Genomic DNA, 19,421 nt, shown 5'->3' on the forward strand with positions numbered 1-19,421 from the left:
TGTAAAACATTTCTATGTGTGTGAGTAGCAGGGAGAGAGGCAATATGAGATCTGCTATGACAATCCAATAATTCAGTAAAAATTATCTGGAAATATATGTACCACATGCTATTCAAACAACACTCATGAAGTATTATTTTTATCAATTGAACTGGTAACAAAGTATGAATGGTGGTGAAGATAAGAGCATTTTTACTAGTAATTGTCTAGAATGCAGCTATTAACCGTTCAACATTAGTCCAGGCTAATAGGTCTTATCAGTAACAATGTAAGGGCATGGATTTAACCTTATTTTATGAAACTATAATATGGATCCAGCTGGAATAAAGGGATACTCACTCTCTGAGGAGAGTTAAATGAGGTTGGGGCCTATCTACTTGAAGGGTCAGTCTACCTTCAATAACCTATTTGAATTGACTGTAATTTATAGAGGATTGTGTGACGAAGGCCCCAGGGTTCTACCCCATGGCTCAGTCCCTTGGTGACTAGCGTTACCTTTATTTGATTTTGCTCAATAAGTATAGTTTGGATAGTATTTTCCTACAGAGAATGAGGAAACAGATCGTTTGATATGAGTACTCATCTACTGGCAGACTTATTTCTCAGTACAAATTAATTCATTGGCATTTTATCTATCAAACATTTTTCCACATTTTCAAGGAATGCATCATTCACCTAGAACCTAATTACACTTGGTCAAGTGAACAGAATCAAGTGATAAAAATATACTGTACTGTGAATTATTTCATTTCTGTACATAATAAATATTAACTATGATTGGCATTATACTTGATGTCCTGGCTGAGGTTAAGAATGTTTTGCAAGATGGACAGACCAAGTTCTTCTGCTCTTGTGGAGTTTATAATAGATATGGGAAAACCAACAACATACACATAACTATGACAATTCCAGATAATCATGAATGTTATGATGCTTTAAAACTGGAGTTTGATTTTGGAAAATGATCTTTTGACAGGAAGCTATAAGATTAAAGATGAGAGAAACTGAATATAAACACTATATCTAGTTTTCATAAAGTTATTTCTCATGGGAGTATAGGTTAACAATTCTGAAGTTGTACACATGTACACTGGGACTGAACAAACAAGTAAAATGGATAGCAGATGGTGGGAGTCAGGTTTCTCACTTTTAGAGCTGAAGGTTACAGATAAACAAGGAGGTAGAATACACCCTTTGATACTGGATTAGAGTTGGAGACATCAGTATAAACTCATCTTCAGCTTAATATAATGCCGACAGATAAAAATTCTGGTAAGTGTGTGTACATGACTTAATATGCATGCATATATTTTCTAGCTCTTTTCACTGAGTGGGTTTATAAGCAGGTAAACATATCTCTATAGCAACAAGCACATTCAGTGCCCAGATCATGATTTCTAACATCATTCTCCAGTTAAAGGAACTGGGGCTTCTTAGAGAAACACTGGGGCAGAGAATATGCAAGATGAGCCGGGAGCCTCTTATAGTACCAGAAAGTAAGGAAGTATTCAAAAAACAACAACAGCAAAAAGAAAAGGGCATATAAAAGGGACTTGAGAGCCAATCTGAAAGACTTACCATTGGCCAAAGCTGTAACAATTTGAGCAACAAGTGATGGATTATAACCCAAAATACTAAATAAATACCCTTGCGTTCCTACAGAAACATAGACACAGTGGTATGCTGGTAAATACTTCATACAAACAAATAATTGAATAAATAAATGAAGGAGAGTGGACAAATCTCTGATATGTAAGAATAGTTTATGTAGATACCCTCCCCTCATGGAAATGGAGCTTAACTCCCTACCCTCCAAGTGTGGACTGTATTTATTTAATACTTTTCTTTCAAGAGAACTGTGATGGAAGGGTGTGAGAGAGGGAAGAGTAATTTATCAGGGGAGAAACCTGATAAACACTCAGCTCAGCCAGTTGACCAAGGTTAGTATCATCAGTGATAATTCATGTTGATAGCAAGTACACTTGATATAATCTAATGAGGATGGCACTTTACTTCTGCGGTCTTCCTCCCCCAAACCCATAACCTCAGTTGTAGCCATAAGAAAAACTTCATAAAAACTTCAATTGCAGGACATTCTACAAAATGCCTTACCTAGTACTTCTCAAAACTGTCAAGGTCATTGAAAATAAGGAAAATCTGAGAAATTATCAAAGACTAGAGGAGGCTAAGGAAACATGATGACTAAACAGAATGTGGTATCCTGGTGTGATTGGGGAACAGAAAAGGACATTAGATTAAGCGGGGGGGGGGAGGTGAAAGCCAAATACAATGTGGAATTCAGTTAATAATAATATGCTAACATTGGCTTTTCTGTTGTTAAGAAATGTATCATAGTAACAAGATATTAAAATAGGGAACACTGAATGGGGGATATAATAGAAACTCTGAACTATCTTTAGAAATCTTCTATAAATCAAAACTATTTTAAATGCCACAATTTAAAGTGAAAACCTGGATTTCATGAAAAAAGAATGCCTGAGAGGCAGAGCAAGTTGCTTATTTTAGTCTAGAAGTAGTCAGAGAAGGCTTTTCTGAAGAAGTGATATTTGAACTTGGATACAGCAGGGATGCAAAGTTCCAGAAGAAGGCACTCCTGATAGAACAGCAGATGTAAAACCTTGAGCAAGAATGAGCTTGGGATGTCTAAGCGATGGCAAAAATACCCGTGTGGCTAAGAACATAGCATTTGAGTAGAGAAACTGGTACAAGGTGAGAGGAAAGAAGAAAGAAAAGAAAAAATCAAGGGAGTATGATATGTAGGTCTTTGCAGGCCAAATGTCTTTCTCTCCCACTAGACAAGAAGCTACCTCAGCAGAGGGCAAGTGACATCCTTTTCTCCCCTAACTCTACCACATTAACTCATAAATACAGTATTTCTTAGTGACTGAATTCAAAACTGAGGGGAAAAAAAAAAACAGGCCCAATGGTGTGCCGGTAAATGTTTAACAATGGCTTCTCTAGAGAAAAATAAAGCCCAGATTGTACTGTTGACCAATTTCCTTGGTATGAATAGTCCCACAATGGTCGATTTCAACCTACCAATGTGATTTCACCAAATAAGGCATTGGGAAGAAATGTGTACAAAGAGCTCTCAAGAGCTGGCATGGCTCCAGCACATTACTGCACAGAGACCACTTAGGATTTCTTCTGAACACTCTCCTTTAGCAAAATTCTCAGTTGGCTATAATCCCGCCTGTTCAATCTAAAACACTTATTTTCCCAACTTTTTCAGAAGGACATTATGAGAGGCATTAAATATCTTAAGTTACAAGTCAGTTACCTAGAAAAAGAAAGTTCACGTGATAAATCCTTCAACTTGTTCTTGGTGATCTAATTGTGGCTCCCCCTAAATCATTAATTCCTTGTCACAGTACCCACAATTCATCTCTGTCAGGATCATCTCTTAAAGTTTTCTGAGTATTAAAAATTTGTCCATCAATCTTTTCTCGGGCAAATTATAACCTTCGTATTTTTTTTTTTGACTGCACTGTGCAGAATGCAGGATCTTAGTTCCCTGACCAAGGACTGAACTCAGGTCCCCAGCAGTGGAAACATGGAGTCTTAACCACTGGACCACCAGGGAATTCCCTATAATCTTCACATTTTTGAAAATTAGAACATTTCTCTCAAATAACACTGCTTTCATATCAATAATTGCTCAAAGATTACTGGAAGTAATTTGGTTAGTTATGGCAGTCAACCCCTCTTTTAGTTTAAGTAGCTGGTTGGAATCACCATCCTGCGGTCCTGGAGTTTGGCCAGCATGCTAATACTGGAGAGCTCTTCCTGGAACTGAACATCTCTCCCCTGGATGAAGCTGACAATGAATGACAGCAACATAACTAAGCAGCTGCTCTGTGGCCTGCTCAGTCAAAAAAATAGAGGGAGCCAGGGCTGAAAGAATGGCATAAGGACACATAGAAAGGCAACAACTACAAGAAGCCATTCTAGCCAAAGTATACAAGAAGCCCAAGTTCTTTGTGAGAACTCTCATATGATGGCACAGATTTAGTCATAATTAAATTTCCCAAAGTGTGGAGCAGATTTTATGTGTACATACAACAAAAATTACTGCAGACCATAATCCAACGGTGTACAATGCCCAAACATAACAACCAGCATTTACTAGTAGTGTGGTTGGTGTGGTTGCCAAAGGAGATGAAAGAAGAGCTTGCGTTATATAGTTTTAGAGTGGGATTATTTATAAAAACTCATTGAATTCTAAAAAATAGCCTTCTGTTAAATTACCATTTAAAACGCAGGAAACAATGCTCAGAGAGTGAAATAATTGGGCTGAAGCACATAAAAATACCATTTTGGGAGGGTCAAAAAAATTCAAATATCAGTAGTTTCACATTCAATCTTTTCTAGTCAAAAGCACAATATTTGCCACAAGGCAAAGACCTCATTAGAACTGAACTCTACTAAACCAGATCCTGATCTCTTTCCGGGTCACTACATTGTATTTTTAGGACGTCAATCTCCTGGTTTATAACTTCTGGAAAATACGGTTTCTGCCCTTTGTATATGTGTCTTGAAAAACAATAAATGATGAAAAAATTATTATAAAATCAATTATGTCACTCAGTAATATGTTGATGAGAGTTGTTAGCCTTATTGCTTATTGGGAGATTAATAAAATGCATATTCCTAGGCCACATACCTGGTGACTCTGATTCAAGAGGTTTATAACAAGGCTCAAATTCTGTATTTTTAATGACCATCTCACATGCTTCTGATGCACCTAGGTCTGGAGAGACACTGGGGAATCACTGAGATAGAAAAAGAGACAGTTTTGATGAAATCGATTTTTCTTTTTCTGCAGTGCTTTGGCACTGTGTGGATACTCTGCATATTGAGTTTGGACGACACAAATAGGCAGCTCATAATAATTAAGCATTGACGGGCTGATGTGCAGTGTACATCCAGACACAACTGGCTATGACTGCATCTTCAATTCAGCCTGTTCTGAGAACACCTGCTAGGGGTTTGAGTAAATTGCAAAGAGTCAATTTCTTCATTCTCATACTCACCTGCTCCCTCTTATGCAATATCAGCAGCCCCTGCTTTCCAGTCTCCTTGACATTTCCTGAAGCCAACAGCTGCTATTAAGTAAGTGTGACCAATCAGACTTCTGGTGGGAGAAACAGCCCAGAGATAAACCACTTTTCATGCAAAATTCTTTAAAAACCTCTTTATTTTGTTACCATAGTAGGAACCTGACTTGTTAACTAAAGAAAATAAATATCTCAAGAGACAGCATATTACATAAACAGCAAATAAAACATTAAAAAATAAGATAATTATATTTCCTCCCTTCAGATTTATATTCTATTTTCTTCAGCCATTAGTAAATTAACCTTTTATTTGTGTCTATAAGTCATCAAATTTACTTATTTGCTCTCAAAAATAGGACATGATTTTACTTTCTCTGTGTCAGTCATTTGTCAATGTCACCGGTATTGAGGTGCCCTCTATCTAAATCTTTTTTCTGCCCATCCCCAACACACACACACACTCATCAATCCTGTTTTTCTCTGTGTTTACATTGCCCCATTAAAGGGGACTAGGGAGTAATAATACAGACTTAAAAGTTTCCCTTCTTTAGTTTTAACTCATAAGTCGTCAGGTACTGTTCATGTGTTCTAAATACCTAGATGAGATTTTAAATTATATTGCTCAGCACATTTGCTGAGCACACATCATATAGCAGATGCTATGCTAAGCCACTGGGATATATCCTTCAAAATACCAGCATTAATCATGACTTCTTCAGCTATAATCTAGGAGGGAAGATAGACATTAAACATGTCACTGAAATCGTGATGATTGTTACGAAATACAGAATACTTCCAAGGAAGAGTATAACAGGGATATAAAATCTAATGTGGGATCTAAAGAAGGCTCCCATGATGACATGCTTAGCATAGTGGTGAGGGCAGAAGAAGCAAAGGGAGAGAGTGGCAAGAAATTAGGTGAGGAGCATGGGTCAGATATTGAAGACTAAGCAGCATTTAAATCCCTTGGTGACTCATGGAATGATTTAACAGAGAAGAGTATCATTAACTGATTTCATTTCTCTGTTAGTTCACCATCTTCAAATGAGTTTAATATTTCCTTTCCAAAGCAGAGAGTCCATTTTCAAAACTATTTCTGCAACAGGCTAAAGTTGCTTAAGTATTTAAATCTACCATTTGTAAAACTGGCTTCATTTCCTCTTTAGGTTATGTTTATACAATAACCACGTTTCCTAGGCATTTGGGTAGTAATTAATAATAATGCAGTCAGTTAACAGATACTCTGATCATTTTACTCCAAGTTGATATTGAGTCTTGAGGGACAATTTCTGGAATCCACTGATTCCAGAAGATCAATACATTACTTATAAGAAGCATCTCTTTTTGGTAGCTTATTGATGATTTCTCTGATCTAAATCACAATATACTCAACCTCAGTGAAATCTTTCAATGTAGACCCTCAATATTTCATCTTATATATACATTAACATTCTTATTTATAACCATCATTTTAAAACAAGAAGGGGATATAGAGATAACTGAGTCCAGATCACTTCTATTTAGAGATACCAAGGTATTCAATGATCAGTCCCAAACCACAATATGGTTAACAGAGCAAATGGAACTATTCAGACTGGTCTCCTGATTTAGTATCAAAGTTTTTGACCATGCCATACAGCTTTGCTCAGTCCTAAAATGTAACTTCAAAGGCCATGTAATACAAAGAGGATTAAAAAAAAAATGGGACCCAGCATATATCCAGACAAAACTCTAATCCAAAAAGATACATGCACCCCTATGTTCATAACAGCACTATTCACAACAGCCAAGACAAGGACACAATCTAAATGTCCACTGACAGATGAATGGATAAAGAAGATCTGGTATACTACTCAGTATAAAAAGTGTACTGATAGAATACTACTCAGCCATAACAAGATCAAATATTGCCATTTGAAGCAACATGGATACAACTAGAGATTATCATACTAAGTGAACTAACCAGAAAGAGAAAGACAGGGCTTCCCTGGTGATGCAGTGGATAAGAATCTGCCTGCCAATGTAGGAGGCACAGGTTTGATCTCTGATCTGGGAAGATCATCCCACATGCCATGGAGCAACTAAACCTATGTACCACAACTATTGAGCCCGTGCTCTAGAGCCTGGGAGTCACAACGACTGAGCCCATGTGCCCCACCTACTGAAGCCACCACACTCTAGAGTCTGTGCTCCACAAGAGAATCCATCATGATGAGAAGTCCATGCACCACAACCAGAGAGTAGCCTCCACTGGTCACAAATAAAGAGAAAGCCCAGCAGCGAGGAAGACCCATCACAGCCAAAAATAAATAAATACAAATGCTATTTAAGAAAGAGGAAGACAAATACCATATGATATCACTTACATGTGGAATCTCAAATACAACGCAAATGAACCTATCTATGAAATAGAATTAAACAGAGAACAGGCTGGTTGCCAAGGGGGAGGGGTTTGGGGGAGGGATGGAGTAGGAGGTTGAGATTAGCAGATGTAAATGATTATATATGGAATGGATAAAAAGGTCCCACTGTATAGCAAAAAGAACTATATTGAATACACTATATTGAATATATATACAATATATATTGAATACAATATCCTATAATAAGCCATAATGGAAAATAATATTAAAAAAGAATGTATATATATGTATAACAATTTGCTGTAATTGTAACAATCACTTTGCTGTATAGCAGAAATTAACACAACATTGTAAATCAACTATACTTCAATTTAAAAAATGTGGGATATACGTATACTTATGGCTGATTCATGTTGAGGTTTGACAGAAAACAACAAAACTTTGTAAAGTAATTATCCTTCAATAAAAAAATTAATTAAAAAGAAAAAAAAAAGTGGAACCCAGGACTCATTACAATAGTTACTGTGCCAGTAAGTTTGATAAAGAAAATGTAATTTTGTGCCAGTCAGCTGACTTTAAGAACTCTAATCAGAAAACAAAACAACTCCTCAAAGCAAACCTCAAACTTTAGTGTACTTCCTGGTCAAGATAAGGGCTGCTTGGACCTTTACACATAAAAGAGGTATATTAAATAATTGTTGTTTAGTCACTTGGTCAAGTCCAGCTCTTTTGCGACCACATGGACTGTAGCCCACAAGGCTCCTCTGTCCACGGCATTTTCTAGGCAAGAGTACTAGAGTGGGGTATCATTTCCTTCTCCAGTTAATTACCAAGGTTCAAATTCTGGCATTAATTTCTGTTAATTTATACCTCTTTTAAAAAAGAAAACTTTTTATTAAAACTTTTCAAAGGGTTTACAGAATGTAAAACAGTTTTTATAAACTCATAACTTGATATGAAATAAACTTAAATTGAATGCATATAATTTCCTTTAAAGATAATCTAATTTTTTAAAGTTAAAATGCTTGAAAAAATCTTTTGCTTTTGTGATTCCCCAAATAGCCTTTTAAAAAAATAAGGACAACTTGAATTTGCTCATCCTTAAAGAGGAGCCTGTTGCTTCCACTCATTTCGACAGTAGTGATTTACTTAGTTTTTATTATTTACTCATATACACTCTATGGGTTGTGCACTCCCTGGATGTAATAAATGCTTGCTGCTGGACTGACAGATGTGTTTGATCTCCTGAGCTCTATGGCAGTGAGCACAGATACACAGACGCTGAAAGGGAGTAGTTTATGGGTTTAGAAAGGGAGGAAGGCCAGAAGAGGAGGTTAGGACTCATCAAAGAGCTGAGACACTGAATTCTATGTGCTATATGAAATTCGCATCTGTCAATTATTGGAAACATATGTAGGGAATTTAGTGAAGCTGTGCTGCACTCAAAAAAGTGTTACAAATTACTGTTATTATTAGATAAATAAAATAGGGTTCTATCTTGATCTTTTGTTTTCCTCCAAAATATTGTTACAAATTTCAAGAGGCAACTTACTAAGTAGTGCAGCCTAGGCTCTAGAATACACTAAATATCTATAGTTACTTCCCACAGGCCAGGCTTTGAGTTCTGGCTGGGCATGTAATGATACGACAGGCGCTTCCTGGATGAGCTCACAAATCAGTTGTACAGGTGAGATCTCTCTCTCACCCTGGGCATCAATCTGTATTAGCCAAGGCTTTTGTTTTTCTATATTCTCGTGCTTTGACATCATGTGGCCTTGCTGACCCTGAAGGGACTGACCTTCCCGTGGGGTTAGTCAATTCCTAGAGAGACAGCAAACAACTCACCTGGGAAATGAGCTTTTCACATGCAGACCAACCAACCCAGAGCCATTTCTCCAGTCACTTCTTTTACTGGGCTCTTGCACTCTGGGCTACTATTGTCCTGTCCCAAAAACCCCAGAACCAGGTATCAGACAAACAAGGATAGCTACTATGCCACAGAGCCCACTGAAATTATTCAAACTACCCAATCCTAAACCTGCTTACCCTGTTTCACCAGTTCCTTTCCACAGAAACCATGATATGGGCTTGTGACCATGGTTTTCTCTTGTTCTGTCTACCTCCTGACTGATGCTGGTGCTTCCCCACATGGCCTGGCATGGTAGCCTGTCTTGTGTTTCTAGGGATCTGTGAGCGGAAAAAACTTTTTCCTTCATGACAGTCATGTCTGTGTCTGAATGTCTTACCAGTTCTTATTAAAACAAATCCTGGCTCCCCATAGAGCGTAACTCCCCCAAACCATTATCTTCTTTCAACTTGGGGCTCTGAGATAATTTGTGGGTGGTGGGGGGCATAAGTGTGCATGACCAAGGCATTAAACATCTACAATGTACAGCAAAATGACTTATGAATTCTTTATAAGTAAAGCAAGGAAAAGGTCATGAAATGAATTCAAGAGAACTCAATCTCATGTTGTGCCCAGTGTGTGAAAGGCAATAACTTAAAAGCACTTTAAAGATAAAGCTAAGTGCCAAGCTCCAAATAAATTTCAAGGAATGAGACAGTTTGTCCATACAGGTCAGACTATATTTATCATTTTCATTTAATTCATTTGTCAGAAATCATGTAGCAAGGCCTTTCACAGCATGGATGAAAACAGCTGTGGTCAAAATATACTGATGATGGTAGTTGAAAGTACTTATACTTTGAAGGATTAGATGGAACCCAAGACTGAATAATTTTTACACAGTTATGAGAATAATGGACCATGTTAAGGAATTAAAGTTTTATGGTCATATATACTTTAGGAACCAAAATCAATATTAATTAACATTGTTAAAATGCTCTCAAGTGTCCTCAATATTTTAAAATACATTTTACCTACTCTTTAGACATACATTTATGATTATGAAGTAGTGATTGAATTAAAATCTTTTTTTTTTAACAGAAAGAGCAATAGTAAAAGAAAGAGGATTTTATTTTCAGAATGGATGACAGAATTCTCCCTTCTCCCAACATGAAAACATGGCTCTAGTTTCCATGACCCACTTGCATGAAGACCATTTATAATGCGTTTCTATGCTTAACTGTAGCCATGATGTAGGTCTTCTTACATCTTGTACTATCAGATCATTTGCTCAGCACTTGGCTGTTCCTACCTTTCTATCCTGCACATGCTTAATGGAAATTATTGAATAGACAAGGCAGATGCCCTGTGTTTTTGTGTTGTTGTTTTCCCCACACTGATTAGGTAAGTGCATATCTATACGACAAAGTTCCAGGCATTATTCAGTTAATCAAACCAATGAAGGAAGCAAAAGAAAAAGTAGCCTAGATAATTGCATTATGAAAATTCTCTTAGAAATGTGTTACTGTTCAGCATGGAGGCTTCACATAATTATGTTTATCCTGAGAAAGACTCCCTTGAAATGCTGCAGCTATGGAACCAAACGAAAATCCAGAGTATCTGTACCATGACAGACATTTATTGCCAAAAGCTTGGTGCTAGACCACTTGTGGGCGTGGATAATATCTACCACTGTCTTCAAGAACATTCTTCAGACATCTCAGAATCATTATGACTGGCCCCATGGAAACACACATTTATCAAGGCATTGCAGCAGATTCTTGTTTTGGGGTTTTTTTTTCAGTTGACATGCAACAGAATGGAATAATGACATCCATTCGGAAGTCAGAGGTCACAGTTGTCTAAGAAAGGAATATACATAACAAAAATTAATGCAGCGATGGAACTCTGACTGATCTGTTGTAGCAATAAACCATCAAATGTGAGAAATTAGGAAATAAACTCTCACAGGGATGAAAGGGGTCATGAGGGCTACCCATACCTTAGATGCTTAGGGAAAGGGTGAGGAACTTTACATATATTGAGTGATTAAACTGCCTATGCTCTGTAGTATAGGCTTTACCTATGTGATCACATTTTAACCACAATAGCCCTAAGGGCAATGAATAATGTCAGCTATAATAAAATGACAAACACTTTGAGGACTTGTTATGTGCCAGATACCAAGAGTTTTACATGTATTAACTCAGAATTAAATTTTTTCAACAAAGCTGTGTGGTAAGACATATGATGGTACCCATTTCAGAGTTGTAGAGACTGAGAATATGTAACATTCCCAACAGCCAGAAAGTTGAAGAGACCGATATATATCATGTAAGAAACAGTTGGACAATGCAATAATGAGAAGGGAAGATTCAAAATGGAATCAGGTTGTATAAATGGTTGTCATCCAAAGGAGAGAATAAACTGGGTCCCTATGGCGCCAAAGCTTTTTGCCATGAACAATGGGTGGAGGAGACAGGATGATATTTTGAATTGCTCACGATTGAATATGCTGCCTAAGAGAATCAGGAACTCTCCAGTAATCTCACCATCACAGGAAGGTTCAAGTATTAATAAAACAAGGCAACCACCAGGCAGACTAAAATGAAGCAAAGTAGTCAGCCTTTCAAATCTCAATAATCTGGATTCCAATCTCAGCTTTGTCACTTAACTGTGTGACTTTGAAAGTGAAAGTGTTAGTCACTCAGTCGTTTCCAAATCTTTGCAACCTTGTGAACTATAGCCAGGATCCTCTGTTCATGGAATTTCCCAGGCAACAATATTGCAGTGGGTAGCCATTCCTTTCTCCAGGGGATCTTCCCAACCCAGGAATAGAATCCGTGTCTCCTACATCGCAGGCAGACTCTTTACCATCTGAGCTTTGGGCAAGCTCTTCACACACTCTATAACCATCCCTCCTCAATGTGAATGGAACAAATAAAGGTACTTGTTTCACAGATAAGAGTGCTTGCCACGTGATAAGCTCAATACAATGCATCACTTGGCAAATACGCCAGGATCATTTGACAACAGTTTCTAAAGCGTGAAGTTGTAGTATGCCCTGACTGGTGGTGGTGGTTTAGTCGCTAAGTCATGTCCAACTCTTGCGATCCCATGGACTATAGCCCATCAGGATCCTCTGTCCATGGGATTTTCTAGGCAAGAATACTGGAGTGGTTTGCCATTTCCTTCTCCATGCCCTGACTAGCTACATGCAAAAAATATATACCTGGTGGGTTTTTCCCTTATCTTTTATGTCTTTGGCTTTTATGTGGATTTCATTATTGACAGTTCTATGAGAATTTTACATCTAAAGAAGGCATGAAGAGACCAATGGTGAATATATTTAGCTCATGATTTTTGTTTCTGTGAGAAATAATTCTAAAAATTTATTTTATTTCATAGTGGTTGCAGTGGGTATGAGGGGCTTTCTAAATATTGAGGGGATGATGCCTAACTTTTTACTTACTCATTCTGAAGTTTCCCTACTAGTGTGATTCATACACAGAAAATCATTTTTGTGGATTTTTCCTTTTCTTACATTTGTCTGTTGTGGCATATTTTCCCTAAAATACAGCTGCCAGTTTGATCTGCGTGCTGCGTCAGCTGGAGAGGTATGAAATGCCTTTCTCACACAATTCAGCTGGTCCAATAGAGTGGCTTTGATTTTCTTTCCCAGCTGTTGTGTAAATTGGCTGCTCCTTGAGTGTATTAGAACTAGTTTATGTTTCATAGCATTTAATAGCTTTAGAATTACCAGAAATAGCTGTCATAATAAACATGAAAGTGACAGCACTCATTCTTCTTGAAGAGACACAAACTTTCTCCCATGTATTCCGTCCCCTACTCTGAAAGGTAAACGCAACTACTGTACATCTACAATTCCAAATTTGCAATCAAGTATTTAGGAAAGTTCTGCAAATCTTCCTTCTTTCATTCTTTACTATTTTAAATTTCAGGTGCTTCATTTTCTTTATTTTAATTTTCCTTTCTCCATGTACCATTTATCAGTATGAAAATAATCCTTCACCTTCTCAATTTCACATAGAACAAAAGATCAGATGTATATGACACTCTCTGTGCTAAATATGATCTATGCTAAGAAAAATAGAATGAGAAAATGGGGTCTAGAGAAACAAAGAGGAAAAATTTGACATATATGATGGGTTCCCAGTTATTCTATCCAATACCCTCTCACCACCTGCAAGCCATCCAGGCCATTTACTTTCCCTTTCAGTCCCTTCTAACCAGTAAGGTTGCCCTGAGCCACAAAATGAATTTTTTAAAATGGATCATAGAAATCTATTTACTTTTAACAAAGATAAAGCCTTTTATTTTTTAGGCGTGAAACAAAAGCCCTAAATAGAAATGATCATATAAAAATATATAGAATTAAACTTACACAGGAAATAATTATACTTGAAATACCCCTCATTTCGGGGAAGAAGATTATGCACTTGTTCTCAGCAAGCTTGAAAAGGAAGATGATGCCTCTGTAAACATATCAGACAAAACTTTCCTTCAACTCTTACTAGAAATTGTCATGTCCCAATCATGCACTTATGACTTCCCAGGTGGCTCAGTGGTAAAGAATCCACCTGCCAATGCAAGAGATGCAAGAGATGTGGATTCAGTCCCTGGTTTGGGAAGATTCCCTAGAGAAGGACATGGCAACCCACTCCAGTAATCTTGCCTGGGAAATTCCATGGACAGAGGAGCCTGGTGGGGCTATAGTCCATGGGGTTGGAAAGAGTTGGACACAACTGGGCAACTAAGCACAAAGAGCACAACATGTCTTAATCACTGGAGAGTTCTGTCTCCAAACTGGCCTTTAGGCCATGGGTGAGGGCATCCTTTTGAATTAATCCACATCCTCTGAGTTGATCCCTTTTATTCAGCTCCAAAGCATCCCAGTGAATCTAGCTTTCTGGATTCTTCTCCCTACTCTCAAACTTGAATCACAGAAAATGTTTAAAATAATAGAAATTCTAGTTTTGCTAACCCATAATTAGACACAAAACATACTTCTTTCCACCCTAGAAGGAAATAGTCCACTTAATGTTTGATGAACTTACATAAGGAAACAAGTGGGGAGTCACAGATTATTACAACTTGATATGTGGGCAACTTCATAGCCTTTGGAAAGGAATGGTTATCTACTGATATCCTGAAAGTTAAAAAGCGGAAAATTCCAGTCATTTGGTGTTGCATTTTTCCTACCTGTTAAAATTCCAGCTTGAATCCAGAACAGTGGCTGCCACACCAGGCCCTGAAGGATTTGCACACCCTAAGGAGACTAGTTTTCCTCATTCACCTCTGAGTTTTTAAATTTGTTTTTGTTGTTGTTTAGCCACTAAGTTGTGTCTGACTCTTTGTGATCCCATGGACTGTAGCCCACCAGCCTCCTCTGTCCATGGGATTCTCCAGGCTAGAATACTGGAGTGGGTTTCCATTTCCTTCTTCAGGGGATCTTCCCAACCCAGGGATCAAACCTGCATTTCCTGCTTGGCAGGCAGATTCTTTACCACTGAGCCACCTGGGAAGCCCTTTAATTAATTTACTAAGAGCTTATCTACCTCTGCCCTGTCCTGGCCTGTTACAAAGGAGTGTAAAAAGAAGTGGTCACCCTTTGGCATTTATAATCCCAGGTGGACAACACTGTCAACTTCTACTGAGGTTATTTTAACTGTCTCTTTTATGACCCTTTCTGTTTGGCCCTTTCTCCTCTCTCTCTTTCTCCTTTAGTTCTGTTGATTTTACACTCAAAGCAGTCATCTGAACATGGTCAGCTCAAGCTGATTCTTTTAATGGTGCCAGGTGGCATGGCTGAGTGTTTGACTTCCCTTTCATTAAAAAAAGTTTTATTTGTACTGAGCCATCAAGCTTTTTATTTCAGACCCAAATGAAAAGCTGAACAGGCACGGGGCACTTGGCCTGTTTGTAACCATCTGGTGCAAGTGACTTTTGACGATACCAAATCCATCCCCACTTGTGAGTTCACCCTTGAAACTGAGCTAAGGGAGAAAAAGTCACAAGGGCAGCCAGGGTTTCCCAGGAATCACTGCCAAGTATAGGTTTCACATCTGACAAAAAGGATGTTAGTTAACTGACATCCCTCCCATAGCAAAGGCAAAGTTGTTTAAACAATTTTAAGAGCCAGAAAAGACTTGGTTTATAAATTGATTTATTCATAAAGTGTAATTTGTGGGTTGATAGTCTAATTCAATCTTGCACTGTTAGAAGAAATAGAAAACACAGCTAACTTTCATTCCTTGGGATGTAGCTGTTGTCTCAGTGAAAGCGTATGTCCCATGAGAAGACACAATTAGATCTGTCTTCTTAGAAATTTCCATTTCCTAGTGCTACTGTGATAAATTCCCTCCACATGCTAAAAACAGATTCGGAGCAATGGTAGATAATGAAGATTTGAGGTTGCTGCTGAAACTCACAGGTTCAGTGGTAGCTGGAGAATCCTGCCTTTTCACTACAATGTGAGCAATTTCAGTACTTATTTTTACATGTCACCATTAGTTCAGTCGTCTCCCTCTCATATTTATTCATATCTTTTGAAAATGTTTATTTTATGGTCCCAAGAATAGCAGCACTGTTTACTCTTTGATCACTCATAGTTGCCTCTAAATTTATAAGATTATGTGTATTGTTTTGCATTTAATCAGTTTAAAAACTTTAGAGCTTAGGGCTAAATCTTAGATTACCAAAACTGAGTGTGAAGAATATCAAAGTATGCACATTTGCAGGGAATTATTTTTTTGCTTTCATCTCTCCAACCAGGCAATTAAAAATAACAAAGAATTAATAAAAGACACAATAACTTTTAATATTCAGAGTGGATGAGTTTCAGGATAATGAAGTCTTTAATATGACCTTATAATATTAATGTTCTCCTGGTGATATTTTCTATCAGTCTCTGACGGTTTACTTTATAACCTTTACCAGGTTTTGTCATTGTTAAGTTGAATTTCTTCCTGCACACAAGCGTAAGTATCACAAGTGCTCAGGCTTCCATTCTATTGCTGACAATTAAAACACTTCCATGGACATACATGTTCTCAGCAAATATTTATTGAGCGAATGAACAAATGAATGCAATTGGGCAGACGTCAAAAGCAATACAATAAACTTAGAGCCTTTGTTCATGTTATTCTTTTTAGGAATTTATTATAAGGTACGACATGAACAAGGTCATTCAACATAACATTTTTCACATCCCCAAACTAGAAGAGCAGACAGAATTCCTTGATAGATCAGATGTGGAACACAAAATAGAAGAGTAGGCAAAGTTGTGGCCTGAGCAACAGAGAAAGGCATTGTTACTGACCATGGTGAGGAGATTATAGCAGTCTCCATTTACCAAAAGAACTCTCAGCAGCTCAGTCTGACATATACTGTTTGGACACATTAAGAAATTAGAGACAGCAGTTTGGGAGTCCAGAGGAGAAATACAAGCTAGTGGCATAACTTTAGTAGCCATCAGTGAGTCATAAAATTTCATGTAACCACCTAAAAATTAAATATAAATAGAAAAGAAATGAGACTTAAGGACAAGGTCCTGGGGCATTCAAACACTTAGATATCTTGGGAACAAGGGAAGAATCAATAAAAGAAACCAAACAGCAGTAGTTAGAAAAATAGGAAGATTTAAAAATAAAATAAAATTAAAAAATAAAATAAATAAAACACACACACACACACACACAAAAGAAAAATAGGAAGAAATTTACAAAAGTACACTGCCCTGGAATCCAAGACAAGAAACTGTGGCAAGAAGGAGACCATGACCAATGGTGGCAAATTCTACTGCTACATAGGATGAGAGGTGAGAAATGGCTTTTGTTTTTCCTGGGGGTCACTGTCAACATGGGGCTCATTGAGGAGAGCTTTCCTGTGTTTACAACGGTGTGCAGGTTGGGCACAAGTTGTTAAAGCATCATAGGCAGAATGGGTATGAAATAGTTAATAGTGCTCTTGGAACCAATATGTATGGCTTGGTGATGGGCAGAAAGGAGACATGAAAGGGAGGTCAATGGAAAGGATCAGTTGCATTACAGAAGCACTGGTATTAGGCAAAGTTGTAAGGATGACAAGGATATTCCAACATGCCTAAGTTGAGCTACTCTGAGGGTATATACAACAGAATTTGCTGACAGATCAAATGTCGGTATGAGAAATACAGGAGAGTCAAGAATGACTTCTATGGCCTGTGCTTCATCTCATATTCTATTCCTCCTGGTGCTGACCAATGCACACAACCACTTCATGTTATCATCCAAAATATATGAGCATTATTTATCATTACATTTAATGATAAAAAAAAAAAAGATACCACTTAAAGTGAGCTGAGCTTCCATAGATCCAGTACCTTACTCAATCATAACCATCCTCTTAGTACTACATTAGTGATTGAGATTGGTCCTTAAGAATATTATATAACATATGCATCTAAAGACTTTTGTTCCTCTTCAAATATTCATTTTAGAAGTCAATGCAGTCTAATGATTTAGGCAGACTATTTTTAGAATTTCTGTTTTCATAAAGTTCTTTAAGACCATGTTTTATCCTTAAAACAATAAACTGTGGCAACAGCAGAATGTTAAAGACATAGAAAGATACGATTTTTATTAAGTAAAAAAATGTTATGACAGAGGGTTAAAGTTTGTCCCTGTTTTTTGAAAAAAAAAATATATGCATATTGCATATATGTGGTGGAATGACTTACAGTTCATACTTCCCTATATCCTAGACCATTGATGGTGCTTCCTATACTGACTGGCCTTACTGTGGTCAACAGAATGCAAGCAAATATGACTTAAGCAGAGACTTAACAAGTTCTTGTGTATTGGGACTTGCCCTCCTGTCGCTCTTAAGGCCCTCCAGAAATCATGCAAATCAGCCTGAGTTAGCATGCTCAATGATGAGAGATGTAGGGAGAGGCTTATGTCACTCTAGCCTTGACAGATGAAGCCATCATATATTAGCCAGCCCAGTCACCATGAGCTGACCACAAACACATAAAACCAGTCAAGCATGGCTCAGCTCAAAAGAAATGCACAGCAGAACCCAATTCAAATATCCAACCTGCAAATGCATTATCTGTTATGGACCAAATGTTTGTGTCCCCGTCAAAATTCTTATGTTGAAGCTCTAACCCCCAATGTGACTGTAGTTAGAGATAGGGCCTTTACAAAGGTAATTAAGTTTAAATGAGGTCACAAGGCTTTTGAATAGAAAGACATCAGAGAGCTTATATAAAGAGACACCAGTGAAATACCTCTCTCAATTCCTCCATAAGACTAACTCACTCCACAGTGGTAATCATGTTACAATACATAAGTGTATCATATCAACATATATTATACCTTAAACTTACACAATACATATGTCAATTATATCTCCACAAAGCTAGAAAAAAATTTGCTTTCAGCAAATTGCAAGTATACAGTACAGTATTATTGCCAAATTCAGACTTAAACTGAAGAAAGTGGGGAAAACCACTAGGCCATTCGGGTATGACATAAATAAAATCCCTTGACAAATAGATTCAAGGGATTAGATCTGATAGACAGTCCCTGAATAACTATGGGCTGAGGTTCGTGATGGAGAAGGCAATAGCACCCCACTCCAGTACTCTTGCCTGGAAAATCCCATGGATGGAGGAGCCTGGTAGGCTGCAGTCTATGGGGTTGCTAAGAGTCGGACACAACTGAGCAACTTCACTTTCACTTTTCACTTTCATGCATTGGAGAAGGAAATGGCAACCCACTCCAGTGTTCTTGCCTGGAGAATCCCGGGGATGGCAGAGCCTGGTGGGCTGCCATCTATGGGGTTGCACAGAGTCGGACACAACTGAAGTGACTTAGCAGAGGTTCGTGATACTGTACAGGAGGCAGTGATCAAGACCATCCCCAAGAAAAAGAAATGCAAAAAGGCAAAATGGTTGTCTGATGAGGGCTTACAAATAGCTTCTTTACAAAAAAAAAAAAAGAGAGAGAGAGAAGGGAAAGGCAAAGGAGAAAAGGAAATATATACCCATTTTATATACCCATTTACCTTCATTACCTCCATCATAGTTTGGCCTCAGGTCAAACAACAAGGATGGAATACAGCCCTGCG

The sequence above is a fragment of the Bos javanicus genome, chromosome X, assembly GCF_032452875.1.
Source record: "Bos javanicus breed banteng chromosome X, ARS-OSU_banteng_1.0, whole genome shotgun sequence".
In the NCBI taxonomy this organism is placed as follows: Eukaryota; Metazoa; Chordata; class Mammalia; order Artiodactyla; family Bovidae; genus Bos; species Bos javanicus.